The sequence below is a fragment of the Dermacentor albipictus genome, chromosome 2, assembly GCF_038994185.2.
Source record: "Dermacentor albipictus isolate Rhodes 1998 colony chromosome 2, USDA_Dalb.pri_finalv2, whole genome shotgun sequence".
Taxonomy (NCBI): Eukaryota; Metazoa; Arthropoda; class Arachnida; order Ixodida; family Ixodidae; genus Dermacentor; species Dermacentor albipictus.
This window is the reverse complement of record NC_091822.1, coordinates 22,788,507-22,804,139: the sequence shown is the minus strand read 5'-3', so window position 1 is coordinate 22,804,139 and position 15,633 is coordinate 22,788,507. Positions and strand designations below refer to the sequence as shown.

The 15,633-nt window shown below is 48.1% G+C and overlaps 1 protein-coding gene across 3 annotated transcripts in view; it reads right to left on the bottom strand.

The window, feature by feature from the left end:
- LOC135897880 (receptor expression-enhancing protein 5-like) overlaps nt 1-15,633 on the bottom strand; it is a 142,263-nt gene that overhangs the window by 18,164 nt on the left and 108,466 nt on the right. The window lies entirely within an intron of this gene.

The following is a 15,633-nucleotide window of genomic DNA, read 5'->3' as shown; positions in this document are numbered from 1 at the left end:
CCCAGCCGAGTCTGGGCGTACCGAGGTGAAGAGAAACGGGGACGCAAGATGGCGGAGCTTGCATTAACGTTGGGCCTCACTCTTCACAGAGACGCCGTCCACTGAACCCGTATAGGCAATTCCGTGACACGGGATACGTGTCCGGATTTGAACTTTACCCGCAACATCCAGTATGCAGACTGGGTCAACACCGAGCAAACCCTCGGTAGCGACCACTGCAGCCTAAACACTACAATTCAAACCAAGCCATTAGCAAAACCCCCAACGCAGTCCTGACTCCCCGATTGGTCAAAGTTTAGGCAAAATTACAACAGAGCGACCTCTATACTCTAGCAAGGCTACCAGTCATATCCAATGAATTGGTTTCTAGGCTTCGCTCCACCGAAACCGAAATTCAGCTTTCCGAGGGGGTATCGGACATGAATAACCACCTCCTCCACATCTGGGAAGCGCGGCATTGCCTCTTCCGCCGGTGGCGCCGACGAAAGCATAACCGCAAACTTAAGGCTCAAATTGCCGAGCTCATCCAGCAGGCGGCAGAGTTTGCGTCCCAGCTCGCAGACGCCAACTGGGTGGATCATCGCAACATGGCGGCGTGGCAGATGTCCAGCAGGAATACATGGCAGCTCTTTCGCGCCCTTATCAACCCAACGCAGACACGCAGAGAAGCTCATAAACATCTACAACGTGCCACGGCAACACACCTTAGCTAGCGCACAAGTTACAGCGCCACTGCTTGTGCACTACCCAGAACCCCCACGGACCGGCGCGCTCGTATGCAGGTTCGGAGAACGCTGAGCTGGATCAGCCGTTCTAGCTCCACGATCTGTGGGCAGCCCTGGCGAAAATGAAACATGGCACAGCTCCTGGTCGTGACAAAATTACAGTCAAATGGCTCGCTAACTTACCCGACCCGGTCTACCAGCCCTTATTGGATTAGATCAATTCAATCGAGCTTGGGCACGCGCCACCCCCCAGCGATTGGGGAACCGCTCTGGTCACTTTCATTCCCACTGCTGGGGAGGCCATCAACACGGACAACCTTCGCTCCATCTCTCTCACTTCGTGTGTGGGCACACTAATGCAGACGATGGTGCGTGACAGGTTGTCCGAGTTCATGGAAAATCAACACATCTTCGCAGACTCCATGTTCGGATTTCGCCCGCAAAGGTTCGCACAAGATGTTCTGCTACAGCTCAATCGAGACATCCTTGACCCGGCCGAATGCCCCCACAACGATAAGGTCGTACTCGCTTTAGACTTGAAGGGGGCCTCCGAGAACGTTACTCTCGAGGTAATACTCAGTCATATTTCCCAAACCGGCTGCGGACGCGACGCGTTCTGATAAATTCGGCAATTTTTGACAGATCGTGAATCCTACATTAAAATCCGGGACACTGAACACGGCTCCTTCCGACTTGGAACCAGAGGAACACCACAGGGTTCAGTGCTGTCTTCTCTCCTGTTCAATCTGGCTATGATGTACCTGCCGGCCCAATTGGGGGATGTCGCTGCTGTGCCGCATGCATGGTATACCGACGACATCGCCCTGTCGGCCACGCAGGGCTCCCTCAGAGACAATGAGGCTAACCTGCAACAAGCGGCGACCATAGTGGACCGTTGTGCTCACCACTGTGGCCTGCAATGCTCCCCTCAAAATTCAAAATTTGTACACATACGCCCCTCACCAAAGTGTATCGCCAAAATTGAGCTCTTTCTGGAGACAGGACCAATTCCTCAACACACATAAGTGCGGGTACTGGGGCTTTTCAATCATCAATATAGATGGTCGAACGCTACCCTGGCAAAGCTCCGTAAGGTGGCCGACCAGGTGGGCTGCATGGCCCACCGCGTTTCCCAACAAACATGAGGGGTTGCGATGCAAAGACGCCTAGCCGCTTGCGCATGCATTCGTGGCCAGTCAAATCTTATATTCAACTCCCTACCTGCACCTTCGGAAACAAGACGAGCATGCACTCGAAGTCATCCTCGGCAAAATTATTAAGAGAGCCCTCGATCTCCCCGTGAACACCTCCAAGCAGCGTCTCCTGGGTCTAGGCATGGTGAACACGTTCCCGGAGCTCCGAGAGGCTCACTTAACCAACAAATACACATGCCTCTCTAAGACACTGTAGGGTGGCCGCCTCCTTGCCCGACTGCACATCCAACACACCACCCTTATGGAAGAGCGAGTACGACTCCCTTTCGCGTGGAGATGCGCCCTCTATGTAAGCCCCCTTCCTAACAACATGGTACGTGAGGACCATAGTGGTCGGCGCCTGGCGTGGGCGGAAGTCCTGGGCCGCCATTATGGGTCGAAACACGGCACCTATTACGTGGACGCCTCTGGCCCCTATCATGGGGGATGGTACACGGCCGCAGTCGTCCACCAGTCCAAAACAGATAACGGGCTTACATTTCACGCCCGCGACATAACTCATGCTGAGGAGGTCGCAATTTCACTGGCTGCTACCCACTCTGATTCCGAAACAATTATCTCCGACTTGCGAGGGGCCTGTCGGAACGTCGAACAAGGCTGGGCTCCATACTTAGCCTACCGACTACTTCAGTGTTGCCCCTACAATGGGGACCCCGCCCACCGGAACACAGTATGGGTTCCTGCTCATATAGGTTTCAAGGGGAATGAGGCAGCTGATGCCGCCGCCCGCGCGCTGTCTCTCCGGGATTCCTTTCTCAATTCCATAGATCAGGATCTCGAATTCGATCCCGCGGATTATTTTAAAGACATTGTCCTTTATTATCAATCTGGCCATAGCCTTTACCATCGCCCGAGTAAACGACTAAGACGGAGGAGCGGCTTCTACTCTGTCTCTATACGAACATTGCGCTGCGCCCGGCAGCACTCAAACATTTTGATCCTTCCTTCACAGGCAGTTGTCCGCACTGTACGGAAAATCCTTCGGGCATCTACCAGATGGTGTGGGCCTGCCCATCATACCCAGCTGTTGCCCCTCACTCCAACACCACTCGGGGGGACTGGGAGGTGGGACCCTGCTCGGCTGTTATGACCTGCAGGCGCGAAGGGCCTTGGTCGAGCGAGCCAGGACAGCGGCCGACGCCTCTGGGCTCCCGTATTAAGGATTCCACCCAGTATTTTAAGGGTCGGGCCCTTAAGGACCGGCTTATAAGTACCTCCATGTGCTTCTCTTTTGAGAGCAATAAATGTTTTTCACAACCACCACCACCACCCTCACGGTTGGATCTGAGCCGGGCTCAGTCAAGCGCTGCAAGACACTACCAAACTTTCGCTTCTTCATAAGGAACCATCTCTCTCTCTCTCGCAAACCTGTCTTATACGCGCCTGCCTTGTCAAGGCAAGCGTTAGCCTTTGTTCTGACGACGCCAGCGTCGCTTCTTCCACCACCGATTGCCCTTGGACACATCAGGCAATGCTTAGCTTGGAGAGCAAACTGGAAGAGGGAGTTTACCTTGTTTTCTACTCTCACTCAGCTGAGAAAGCCGAGCAAAGAAGTGCAGGCAGCAACGTTGCCATTACCGATTTGTGAGGAGTCTAGAAAGGCGTACAGCACGTTCAAGTTTGAAGCAGAAGCCAAAAACGATGTCGACCTCTTGTTACAGAAATTTCAGGATTTATACAAACCTGAAACCAATTTAAGCTTTCATGAATTGCGTTTCGCAATAAGAAAGAAAAGGGGAAGTCCAGAGCTTCAAGGAACGGTTGACGGAACTGCGTATACTAGGACATAAAACTGCATCGCATGAAAAAGTACGGTTGTTACTTTCAGCGAACCACAAATATCACGAAAAAACATTTTTTTTTATTGAAGAGAAGGATGTGCCTGTAAGACTAAGTGCCAGTGAGCACAGTTGCCTCTTAATTGATGCAATGCCTAGCAATGCAGTGGAGGCACGTAATTACGGGATGAGCGAAGGGAAGCGAGAAAGCAAAGAAACACGGAGAGCGGGCACTCAATGTGGGGACGACATTACGCCGTACCATAGCTCAACATGAGAAGCTAGAAACGTTAGGAGAGTGGAGGTGATGATGTAATGCGGAGACGACATTAGTAAGATTGCGCAGTGTGACAAAAATATGCAACTGCTCTACATATGATAGGTCAATGAGATGAGAGAAAGGAATGAGCTCTGGCGGTGATATGACGCGGAAATATCCGGTAATCCACTAGAAGCATTTAATCTTACATCGGCGTCATCTGCATTTGTCCGACCCCTCTACATTTTAGGAAATTTTTCATTCATACAAAAATTTATTTTTTCTATATTGAAATGAATATCTAGCCATTACTAGCTAGAATATCTAGGTTACTTGCGATGTTAACGCATTGGTAACTTATTTTGAATGCTTGGTTAAAAAAAGTATTCAGCGTTTTATTCCTTTCAAAACAAAGCAAAAAATGTGAAAACTCCCTGGATGACGCGAGATATATTACATCTGACATGTCGTGTAAATAGACTAAGTTGCGAGGGGCCCTCAAACAATCAGGCAGCCATGATGAGTTTCATTAAAGCAAAAGAGGAACTTAGGCTGAGAATTACCTGCGCTAAGGATTTCTTCTTCGATGCGCAGCTGAAGGCCCTACTAAAAACCAACCCGCGTAAATTTTGGTCGTCGGTTTTGCCACGTCATACGACGGCTACTTCTATGGTGATTAACAAGCCTACCAATGATCCATTTCATATATCGAACGCATTTAATGAGTATGTCCAGTCCGTGTTCACTCGCGACAACAACGTCATGCTGCCAGACACCATTGCTCGTAGTGACGTACCCATCAATGACATTAACATTACCGAAATAGGTGTGTTCAACCTAATATTGAAACTCGATATTAAGAAGTCTGCTGGGCCAGATGGCATTCCGAGCTTGTTTTTGGTACGGTACTCATTATGGACCTGTCGATACCTCACTGTCATATTTGGCAAGTCCCTGGCATCCTCTACAGTACCCTCATCCTGGAAAATGGCTCAAGTTCTTCCTTTATTCAAGACCGGTGACAAACACGTTTTATCTAATTATTGAACAATTTCTATAACCTCTCATTCGTGTAAAATATTAGAGCATATTACTACTGTACAACTAATGTACAGCACGGCTTCAGACGCGGGTTCAGCGCTTTAACCCAGCTAAGTGAATTTACGCATGACATTTGTGTTAACCTCGACACGGGCAACCAAATTGACGCTTGTTAAGAACGACCAGCTGCAGTGTAAAGTTTTGCCAACCCGTTGCGACTGTGGAGGCAACATCCCGGGGGCATCGCCGCCAACCTCTAGCCACGCCGTGACTAAGTCGACTTTGTGTCGATATCAATACGTGCATCCTCCACTTTTCGTCGCTTCAGCTAGGACGCGTTGTGACTGAAGGAGTTCGACGAAGCAGGCTTTGTGCCCAACACGACAAAGCGGACCTCATCTCCTACGGGCGGGGGAGCTGCCGCGGGAACGCCGACGGACACTCCTTCCCACGCCCCGACCGAGACGCAAGACAAGCGGTACCCGGAACGGCTCCCGAGTTCTACGAAGCCCCTCTGACGTCGGCTCCGGACCATCGCCCCTGTGTGTATGCGTGTCTGCATGTGTGTGTGTAAACCATGCCGCAGAGAGGCGGCTAGTTTGCGATGACTAAACGAACGTTCCCATCACCTTGTATCGGCAGAGGACCGAGTGTTTAAAAACCGCTGTTGAGCGGCTGCACAGGTCCCTCTCTCAAACAGTGTTAGACTGATGTACTTTCTAAAACAGTCATGTGAGACTGATATAAATACTGTAAATAAACCCATATTCCTCGTTCTCGATGAGAAGCAGTCCTTTCCTTCATCAATGTCCTCAGCGTGGATAAGTTCGACGACGGCATGGGCCAGCTACCTTCTAATTCATGCCCGACTCCAATCTTGACAGCTGATCACGAGCGATGGGATTGAAACCCCAACCATAACAACTGGCTGACAGCGGTGAGATGGACTTCGCGACGTGGTGCTGTGACTGCGGTGAGTGCTTGGTTCTTGCTTTGACTCTCTAGGCTTCATTTTGTGGTTGTTCTGCTTAGAACAGTACGGAAGCTAGATTGTTGAGGGTTAGGTAGGTTGTGTTTTCCGAGCTAGATTTAGCGAGCATGACCAAGGCAGTAAAGCAGCAATCATGGAGTTAAGGACACTACTGAGAGACCAATTCTTGATTGTTGGTGAGGAACTTGGCCTAGATGTACGCAAGGAAATGCTAAAATCGGAAATATTGGAACTACTTTCCTAAAAGGTAAGTGAGGAAGAAATTGAAATGGGGTTTGAACTTCTGAAAAAAAGAGAGAAACGGGACAGAGAAAGAGAAGAACGGGACAGAGAGAAAGAGGAACGCAATAAAGATCGCAAGTTAAGAAAAATGCAACTTGAACTCGAAAGCAAACGTTTGGAGTTGTCTCAATGAAGTGAAGGTGCTCTGGGACGATCAAGTGAGGCAGAAGCGTGCCGCATGGACAGGCTACTAAAGCCATTTGAGGTCGGGACCGACAGAGGCTTGTTCTTAAGCAATTTTGAAAGGACTTGCGAAAAGATGAACTTCGGCCCGAGTACATGGCCACAGCGGTTGCTGTCTATGTTGCCGTGTGAAGCGGCGGAAGTAATGCACAGGTTGAGTGTACAGGTTGCATAAGATTATGCAAAAGTTAAGGCTAGTCTCCTGAAGAAGTACCGTCTTTCAGCCGAAGCTTTTCGGCAAAGGTTTAGGAGCACAGGCAAGAAAGATAGCGAAGGATATCCGGAGTTTGCATATAGCTTAAACGCCAACCTAGTCGAGTGGCTTGACATTGTCCATCCGTCTTGCGTGACGGTAGGTGACTTCACCGGAGAAGTAGCATGGATCAAACAGGTTGTAAAAGAACAACGCGTGTTTCTGCCCATGGCCAAAGTGAAATCAGTTGACCATTCGGGGAGCTAGAGACTGAGGCTGCAGTTTCCAAATTTTCTCACTGCAGTACCCTACAGCTTTTCGAATCGTTCAAATCAGTTACTGCGGGAAAAGGGGCTTAAACTGGGAGAGGGCGTAGTACAGGCATTGACGCGAGGCCAAGCTCGTAAAATCGCGTTGCTTTCGGCCGGAACTGCACAACCTCTTCCAGTGGAAGTAATAACCGAATCCGACCTAGGCTCGAGTAATGAAAAAACAGTTGAGGAAAGCCTGCCAGCTGACCAGTTCAATGAGAGCGTAGCGCTAGAGTGTCAAAGTTCAAGCCTGCGGGAAGAGCAAGCTGACGCACTCACAAGTGAGACAGGGTCGTTATTATCACCGGCCTCAAAGAACATTTATCAGCTCTTACGCGTGGATAGGGAGTCATTGGCAGCCGAGCAAAAGAATGATGAGAGCTTAGCTAAATAACATGACACAGCTAAAGAAGGCATTGCTAGGCGGAACGTGACGATACATGAGAGAGGAGGATTGTTGTATCGGCACTACAGAGATCGAAAGGGTAGGATTTTAGACCAGTTAGTCGTGCCTACTAAGTATAGGGAGGACGTTTTGAGTCTCTGTCATAGAAATGGGTGGTCCGGCCACCTAGGCATAAACAAGTCAAAGGAAAGATTGCTTATAGAATACTACTGGCCTGGCTGTTTCAAAAACGTAGAAGACTTTATAAGATCATGCGACGCCTGCCAGTGCTCGGGTAAACCAGTAGAGACATGGAAAGCTCCACTAAAGATAGTGCCCTTAATTACAGAGCCTTTCAGATGACTTGTAATAGACATGGTAGGGCCCCTTCCAAAAACAAAATTGGGCTACAGGTAATTGTTTACCATGCTGTGTCCGGCTACAAAGTTTCCAGAAGCAATCCCTCTGGAAGAGCTCAGCTCCACCGAAGTAGTACACGCTTGGCAGTGTTTGCACGAGTTGTGTTTCCAGCCAAAATTCAGGCAGATCAAGGGTCAGTATTCACGAGCGCACTGATTTCCACATTCTTGCAAAAGTGCGGGGTAAAATTAATACACAGTTCCGTCTATCACCCTCAGTCAAACAGTGTGGAGAGGTGGCATTCGGTGCTTAAGCGAATTTTGCGTGTGCTCTGTTACGAGCACAAGGAGGACTGGGAGAACTGTCTGCCGGCAACTTTGTTTGCTTTGCAAACGGTTCCACATGAAGCGACAGGGTTCTCGCCAACAGAACTGGTGTATGGAAGAACACTCCATTCTCCACTGAGAATGTTGAGAGAGATGTGGGAGGAAAGAGGGGAGAGCCCAACAGTGGTTGAATACGCGCTAAATTTGCTGGAATGGCTAACCGCAACCCAAGAACTAGTCGGAAAGAACATGGGAGTAGGTAAAAAAAAACGCCAATTTCGATTACGACAAGAATGCGAGGCTTCGAACGTTTAACGTCGGAGACCAGGTAATTATCCTCAAACCTTCAAGAAAGCAGAAGCTTTCAGATCCTAACAATACTCTGAAAATGCCCGGTCGCAGGAAGGCAAAGATATATCACAGTAATTTGATGAAGCCGTATGTAGATTGAAGCGGAGTCGTTAACTATACCATCAAAGAGCAGGATGGCACTAGTACCAAATTTAAGGAGTATAGGGCGACCTCCAACTCTGAAATCGGCCTAGAAGAAGTAGTAGAACACTCGGTAAGCTCGCACACTCTAAGGCCCGAGCAGCTAGATGAGCTAAAAGCGGTGTTAGGGGAATATCTCGACAGATTCAGCGATCGGCCGGGTAGAACCGAACTAATAACGCATGATATTGAGCTGACATCAACCGAACCAGTAAGATCAAAGCCTTACAAGGTGTCTCCAAGACAGAGCGAGATTATGGAGGCAGAGATACAGCGCATGCTAGAGTTGGGAGTTATTGAGCCCGCTGAGAGTGACTACACGTCACCGCTAATACTGGTAGAAACCCCTATCAAGGACCTTTGTCCGCGTGTTGACTACAGGAAGTTAAATGCCATCACTAGGGATCAGCTGTAACCGATACCCAACATTGAGGAACGAATTGAAAGAGTTAGCGCTGCTAAATACAATTCAACTATAAATCTCGTGCGGGGGTACTGGCAAGTTCCCCTTTCAGAAAGTGCCCGCCACTATGCCGCATTCATCTCACCTGTAGGCACTTTTCGCCCTCTCGCACTCAGCTTCGGGCTGAAGAACGCGCCGTTTAGCTTCTCTAAGTTAATGTATATTGTCCTAAAAGACTTGCAGGAGTTCACATTGCCCTATCTTGATGATGTAGCAATTTTTCGGACAGCTGGGAACAACACGTATCGCACTTCAAACAGGTGTTCTCACGGTTGAGGGAAGCCGGCTTAACGATGAAAGCGGAAAAGTGTAGGTTTGGTTGTTCGCAGGTTACTTATCTGGGTCATGTTGTCGTTCAGGGCATGAGACGGCCGGCCGAGCTGAAAATTGCTACGATTGGAGAATTTTCTCAGCCACGCACGAAAACAGACCTTCGTTCATTTTTGGGACTTGTCGGTTACTATCAACGGTACATTCCGAATTACTCGCAAATTGCAAGTCCATTGACGGACGCCCTCCGAAAGGGAGCACCGAGTAACGTACACTGGGATAAGGACAAGGAGAATGCTTTCCAAAGTTTGGAAACGCCATTGGTTTCTCGTCCTGTGCTTCGCGCGCCAGACTACACAAAGGAATTCATAGTTCAGTGCGACGCAAGCGACAGAGGTACGGGCGCGGTACTTAGTCAGGTCGGCGACGATAACGAGGAGCATCCTATCCTCTATGCCAGCCGTAAACTAAATGTAAGAGAGGAAGCCTACTGTGCTTCAGAATAGGAATGCGTTTGTTTAGTTTGAGCCGCCCAGAAGTTGTCGCGTTACTTGTACGGAGCGAAGTTCATCTTCGAGACCGTCCACTGTTCTCTGACGTGGCTCAGTCAAATGTCACACAGAAATGGCCGCTTGCTCCGATGGAACCTCACTCTCCAAGAGTACAACATCTCCGTTAGATATAAAATGGGAAAGTTGCATATCAATGCGGATGGTTTGAGCAAGCTAATTTCAATTCTGCGTTTTAAGGTCCCGCCTAAATTTTAGGGTTACTAGTGTTGATTTTGTGAAGCCAAGAAGGTCCCCTCTCATTTAGCAGGATTCCCTCCATGATTGCTGAATTTGTCAGCACAAAATTGCTCCAGAAATTGGCATAGCGAAATGCAGCATTTTTTTTTTTGTTTCTGCACTTCCGTTCCACATTGTGACGCATTCTTCGACTCTCTGAATGAATTTTCGTGTACAACTGGCATACAGGGCAAGAATGTTTTGCTTGCTGGTGATTTCAACGTCCCGTCACTGGACTGGTCAACTGATTTCCCTGATGCCCTTTGCGCGGCAGCTGAGCCTTTAACTGACATCGTTCTTTTTCATGCTTTGACTCAACTGGTAAAACAACCGACTCGCGCGCAAAGCACATTAGATCTCTTTCTTGTAAACGACCAACTCCTCAATCGTAATCGGAGTGTCGACATATTCCAGGGAATTTCGGATCATAGAATGATATGCCTTACACTGGAGCTAAATTTCAGGTTCAAACCCTCTAAAAACCAGTACTCGATTCCTGACTTCTTGCGCGCTAGCGATGTCGACAGACTTGATGCCTTAGAGAGTAAATTTTCTGAATTTGCATCTCTTTCAGAATCTCACGTTGTGTCCGTTGACAATTTATGGTGTTTCTTTAAAAATATTGTTCACAACTGTATCGACACTTTTGTGCCGATAAAGCGGAAAGTTGTATGTGAAACGAATTCGTGGATGACAAGAGACCTCGTACGACTTGGGCGAAAACTAAAGGAAGTAAGAAAGCAACATAAAGCACGACCCTCAAAGGCTAACGCCGAAAAGCTAACCAACCTGCATCTACAGCTAAAAACTGGGATTTCGAAAGCGAAAGACTATTATCAAAATGTTGTTTTAAAAAATTTTCTTCTGTCATCCCCGGATAAGTTATGGCGGTACTTATCGCCAAAGAAAACCCACATGTCTGATATTTGTGTGGATGGTTTCATAGTGAAAGATAAACTGAAAATTGCAAATGCACTTAACAAGTACTTTTGCTCTGCGTTCACGATGGATGATGGAAACACACCGCACATATCTGCTTTAAATGATATTCCACCCATCGATGATCTCGACGTAAACGAAGCAGGTGTACTGTCCTTGCTTCTTGATCTTGATATAAAGAAGTCGCCAGGCGTCGACGAAATACCTAATGGTTTTTTGGTGAGATATGCCGCATGGGGCGCCAAATATCTTTACGTTATTTATAATAAATCGCTTTCATGTGCAGAAATTCCACGTGACTGTAAACGTGCAAAAATAATTCCTATCCCTAAATCAGGTGACCGTTCATTGCTCCAATGTTACCGTCCTATCTCCCTACTTTGCACTTCATCAAAAGTGATAGAACACATAATATTTAGGCACATCTCAGTCTTCATAGAAAGTAATGGCCTCTGTGACCCACGACAACACGGCTTCCGTCGTGGAAAATCCACTGTAACGCAACTATTAGAAACAGTGCATGAAATCGCGGCAGCACTAGACGACCAAGGCCAAATTGACATGGTATCCTTAGATTTTGAGAAAGCCTTCGACCGTGTGTCCCACCAAAAGTTGTTATCAAAGTTAAAACCTATTCTCAAAAACGAGCAACTGCTTCACTGGATTGAGGCGTATCTTACGGGCAGGCGACAGACAGTCGTTGTTGATGATGCGAAATCAGACTTATCCGATGTACAATCTGGAATCCCACAGGGATCCGTCTTGGGCCCTCTGTTCTTTCTAGTTTTTATCAATAATATTGTGAATAATATACCAGTTAAAATTCGACTGTTTGCAGATGACTGCGTACTTTATCATGAAATTCACAGCGAGGCAGATCAGACGATCCTAAATTCATCTTTATCAGCAATAGCGACTTGGTGCTTAGAGTGGCAAATGAACATTAACCTAACAAAAACAGTATCAATGATCGTTACACGCAAAAAGAAGCCGTTACCCTTTGTATACAGCATTAATGGCCATAACCTATCCTCTGTTACAGAATATAAATACCTTGGTTTAGTAATTACATCGGACCTTAGGTGGAATATTCATGTAGCTCACATTAAAAAGAAAGCCATGAATAAGCTCGGATACCTGAGGAGGACCTTGGCTAAATCTACATGTAATATAAAATTATTAGCATACAAGACTTTCATCAGACCATTGTTAGAGTACGCTACTGCTGTCTGGGATCCTTACACCCAAGCAAGCATAAATATGATAGAAATGATACAGCGGAAATCAGTCAGGTTTATTTTTAACTCCTACCGCCGTCATACATCAGTTAGCGCTCTTTTACAGCAGGTGAACCTGGAAACCCTAGAGGCAAGATGATATCGAGACAGGCTCAAAATGTCATATTTAATTAATCGGGAACATGTAAAACTAGATAAAAGATTGTATATTACCCCTTGTAACCGGCGCCCAACGCGTTCATCACATTCATTCAGGTTAGACGAGTATTCGCAACATACCACATTATTTAAGCAGTCCTTTTTCCCCCGAACCATCCATGACTGGAACGCCCTGCCTGAAAACGTTCTTCAAAGCTCCACAATATCTTCCTTCATGCACACACTCATTAATCTATGAACCGACACGGTTCCCCCGATTTCTATCCTAATCCATACACTATGTGATATAGATCATATCATGTTAAGGGCACCGTTAATTTCTTTGTGTGTGTGTGTGTGTGTGTGTGTGTGTGTGTGTGTGTGTGTATAAGCCATTGTGTAAACATGTGCTGTATTGCAGAATTCTTTGATATCTTCCTTCCTTTTCATTGTTGTTTCTTTCTTTTGCATTGTACCAAGATGACGCTTTGCTTGTTTCCACCTTTTTCTTCTCTTTTTCTCTTTTTTTTCTTTCTTGTGTTTCACATGTTATTGGCTCTTAAAGCTTATATGTATATCCCACTCCTGCCTAGGGCCTCTAAAGCAGGCTGGCTGTACGGAATAAATAAAAGAAAGAAAAATAAGAACAGTCAGAATAAAATTTTGTTGCGGGCTAGCGCTTGTCCTGTGCTTCTTTGTATATATTTTATCCTGTCTTGTATTGCGCTTACCAGTACTCATTTAAGTGAGATCAGATGATTGTTTCGCTTCTTCATATCAACCTTCCCTCCGAGCACTAAAACGCATTCGGAATATAAAGTCGAGTTGCGCTTGCTAGCACCTGCAAACGATCGCATATTGACAGAACAAATGCATGTGTATATCACGGTAATGTGAACGGCAGCGCAAGAGCGGCGACCTTGGCACAGGATGTTGATTTCTTCTACCTAAACTTATGACGGTGCAGAATACAATATATCCTTGAATAAGACATACTATTGCTATTTTAACGTGATAGCGTTAAAAGATCGTTTCGCAGAAAATACGGTGTCGGCGTCTGTTGGCCGTGAGCGAATATTTCCTATAAAGCCAATAAAAAATAGACAATAACCGAAAAATAATATTGCTAGCAGTGGATTAAACCCCAGAAACTACAACTTGCGTGACCAGCACGCTAGCCCATTGAGCCACTGTCAGTCGATGGCGCGCACGCTCTTGAACGGGGTTTGTATGAAGAAGAGTTCGGACACGGCACATGCGTGCGCCTTCGATGCGAGTCCCGCCAACAACGGCCTCCGATGATTTCCGATGCAAACGTAGCACGTTTACGCTATCGCGTTCCACTCTTCAAGGGAACTTTAAACGTATTCAATTGTTGCACTAGCTGTGACATACTCACCGTGTTCATACAAACGCTTTGTCCCGCTCACCTTCGTACTGACATCTACTGACACTAACGAGCACTCACTCACATTCATACCATCATTCACACAAATATTCATACTCATCTCTACTCAGAAGCACTCTCACATTCACACTAACCCGCAGGCACTAACTCACGTTAACGCTGCCCTCCACTCACTCGCATTCACCTGCACCCACACTCGCGTTCGCATGCAGCTCCCCACTAACTCCCAAACACTCACCACGTTTACACTCATTTCAACTCACACTAGCAAGCCCTCACTCACATTCACACTCCCCTCCACTCACTCACGAGGAATGACTACGTCGACTTCACGATCGTTCACACTCACTCATGTTCACACTCATCTGCAATCGCACCCACAATCACTTCCGCTCGCACTCAAAAGCACTCACTCTCGTTCACACTCACCTCCACTCACATCACTCAGTCACGTTCCCACTCACACTCACTCACACTCATTGACACTCACTCGCACTCGCCCTTACCTCCACACAGACTCACTGGCACTCGCCCGCAATCGCACGCACTTTCACTGACACCCAGTGGCACTCACTCCCAATCACCTCCGCTCACACACACTGGCACTCACTCGCATTCCCCGTCTCTGAGGCTCACTGGTACTCACTCACACTCGCACTCGCTGTCATTCACTCACACTTGCACTCAGCTCCGCTCACTCACTGGTACTCAAACTCGCATTCACCTCCGCGCACACTCACTCGCACTCATCACCACTCACATTCAATGGCACTCACTCACACTCGCACTCATCTCCACTCACACTCGCGCTCACCACCGCTCACACTCACTGGCACTCAGTCGCACTCGCACTTAACTCCACTCACTGGCACTCACTCGCACTCAACCTCCGCTCGCATTCACTGGCACTCACCTCCGCTCACACTGACTCGCTTTCGCACTCACCTCCACTCATGTTCACTCGTACTCACTCTCACTCGCACTCACGCCTTTGAAATGACTGCGAGTGAGTGAGAGTGAGTGCGCCGGCCAGTTTCAACAAGAGTGGCGACTTCATGGCAGCCGACGAGCACGTCGAGCTTGGTGGTTCATTCTCTTCCGTTGTAGTTAGGTCTCGGCGAAGGATCAGGCGCATACGTGTGGTTGGTACGTGGCGTCGTCACGTCATTCCTCGACAGCGTATTCTTGAATTCCAGGCTTCGCCGAGATGCTAGCTGGTTGTTTCTGCTTCGTCAAAGTAGATCTTTAAGAGTAATAGTGGGCGGTAGAGGAACTTCGTCATTTCCACGAGCACCAACCGCACCTCCATTGCTTGCTGCTTTTTCTTTTCCGGATAGGGGCTCAGGGAATGGTCACGGGCTCAGCCAGTGTTTGGTCGACGCTGAGGAGACAAATACCGTACCGGCGGCGGTGAACGCGAGGGATGGCGGGGTCTGAACTGTGTTGCGGCGACGTAGTCGGCCACATAACAAGGCCGTTCGCCATGCTGTGCACGCCTCATGTTGACAGCCAAGCCTCGCAGTCCCAAGTCGCTGTATGGGCACCGGTGGTTTACGTGGCCCTCTTCTCCGCAGTGGTAGCCGAGTGAGCGGTGGCCTGGAGCGCGCCATTAATCTGTCATTCTTGGGTAGCTGCGCTGGGCAATGGGAGGGTGAGGTGGCGGGCGGGGCGGAGACCGACGGATTTGCTGCGTTACTGGGCCCTGCAGCGGGCTCGGAGGGGTAACGTGACTGCGGGCTACGGTAGCGTAGGTCACCGCTTCCGGCTGAGGCTGCGGTAATTCGGGGACTCCAAGTGACTGCTGAACCTCCGCTCGGTCGATGCCAGCAAGGGCGCTACTTGAGGCTGC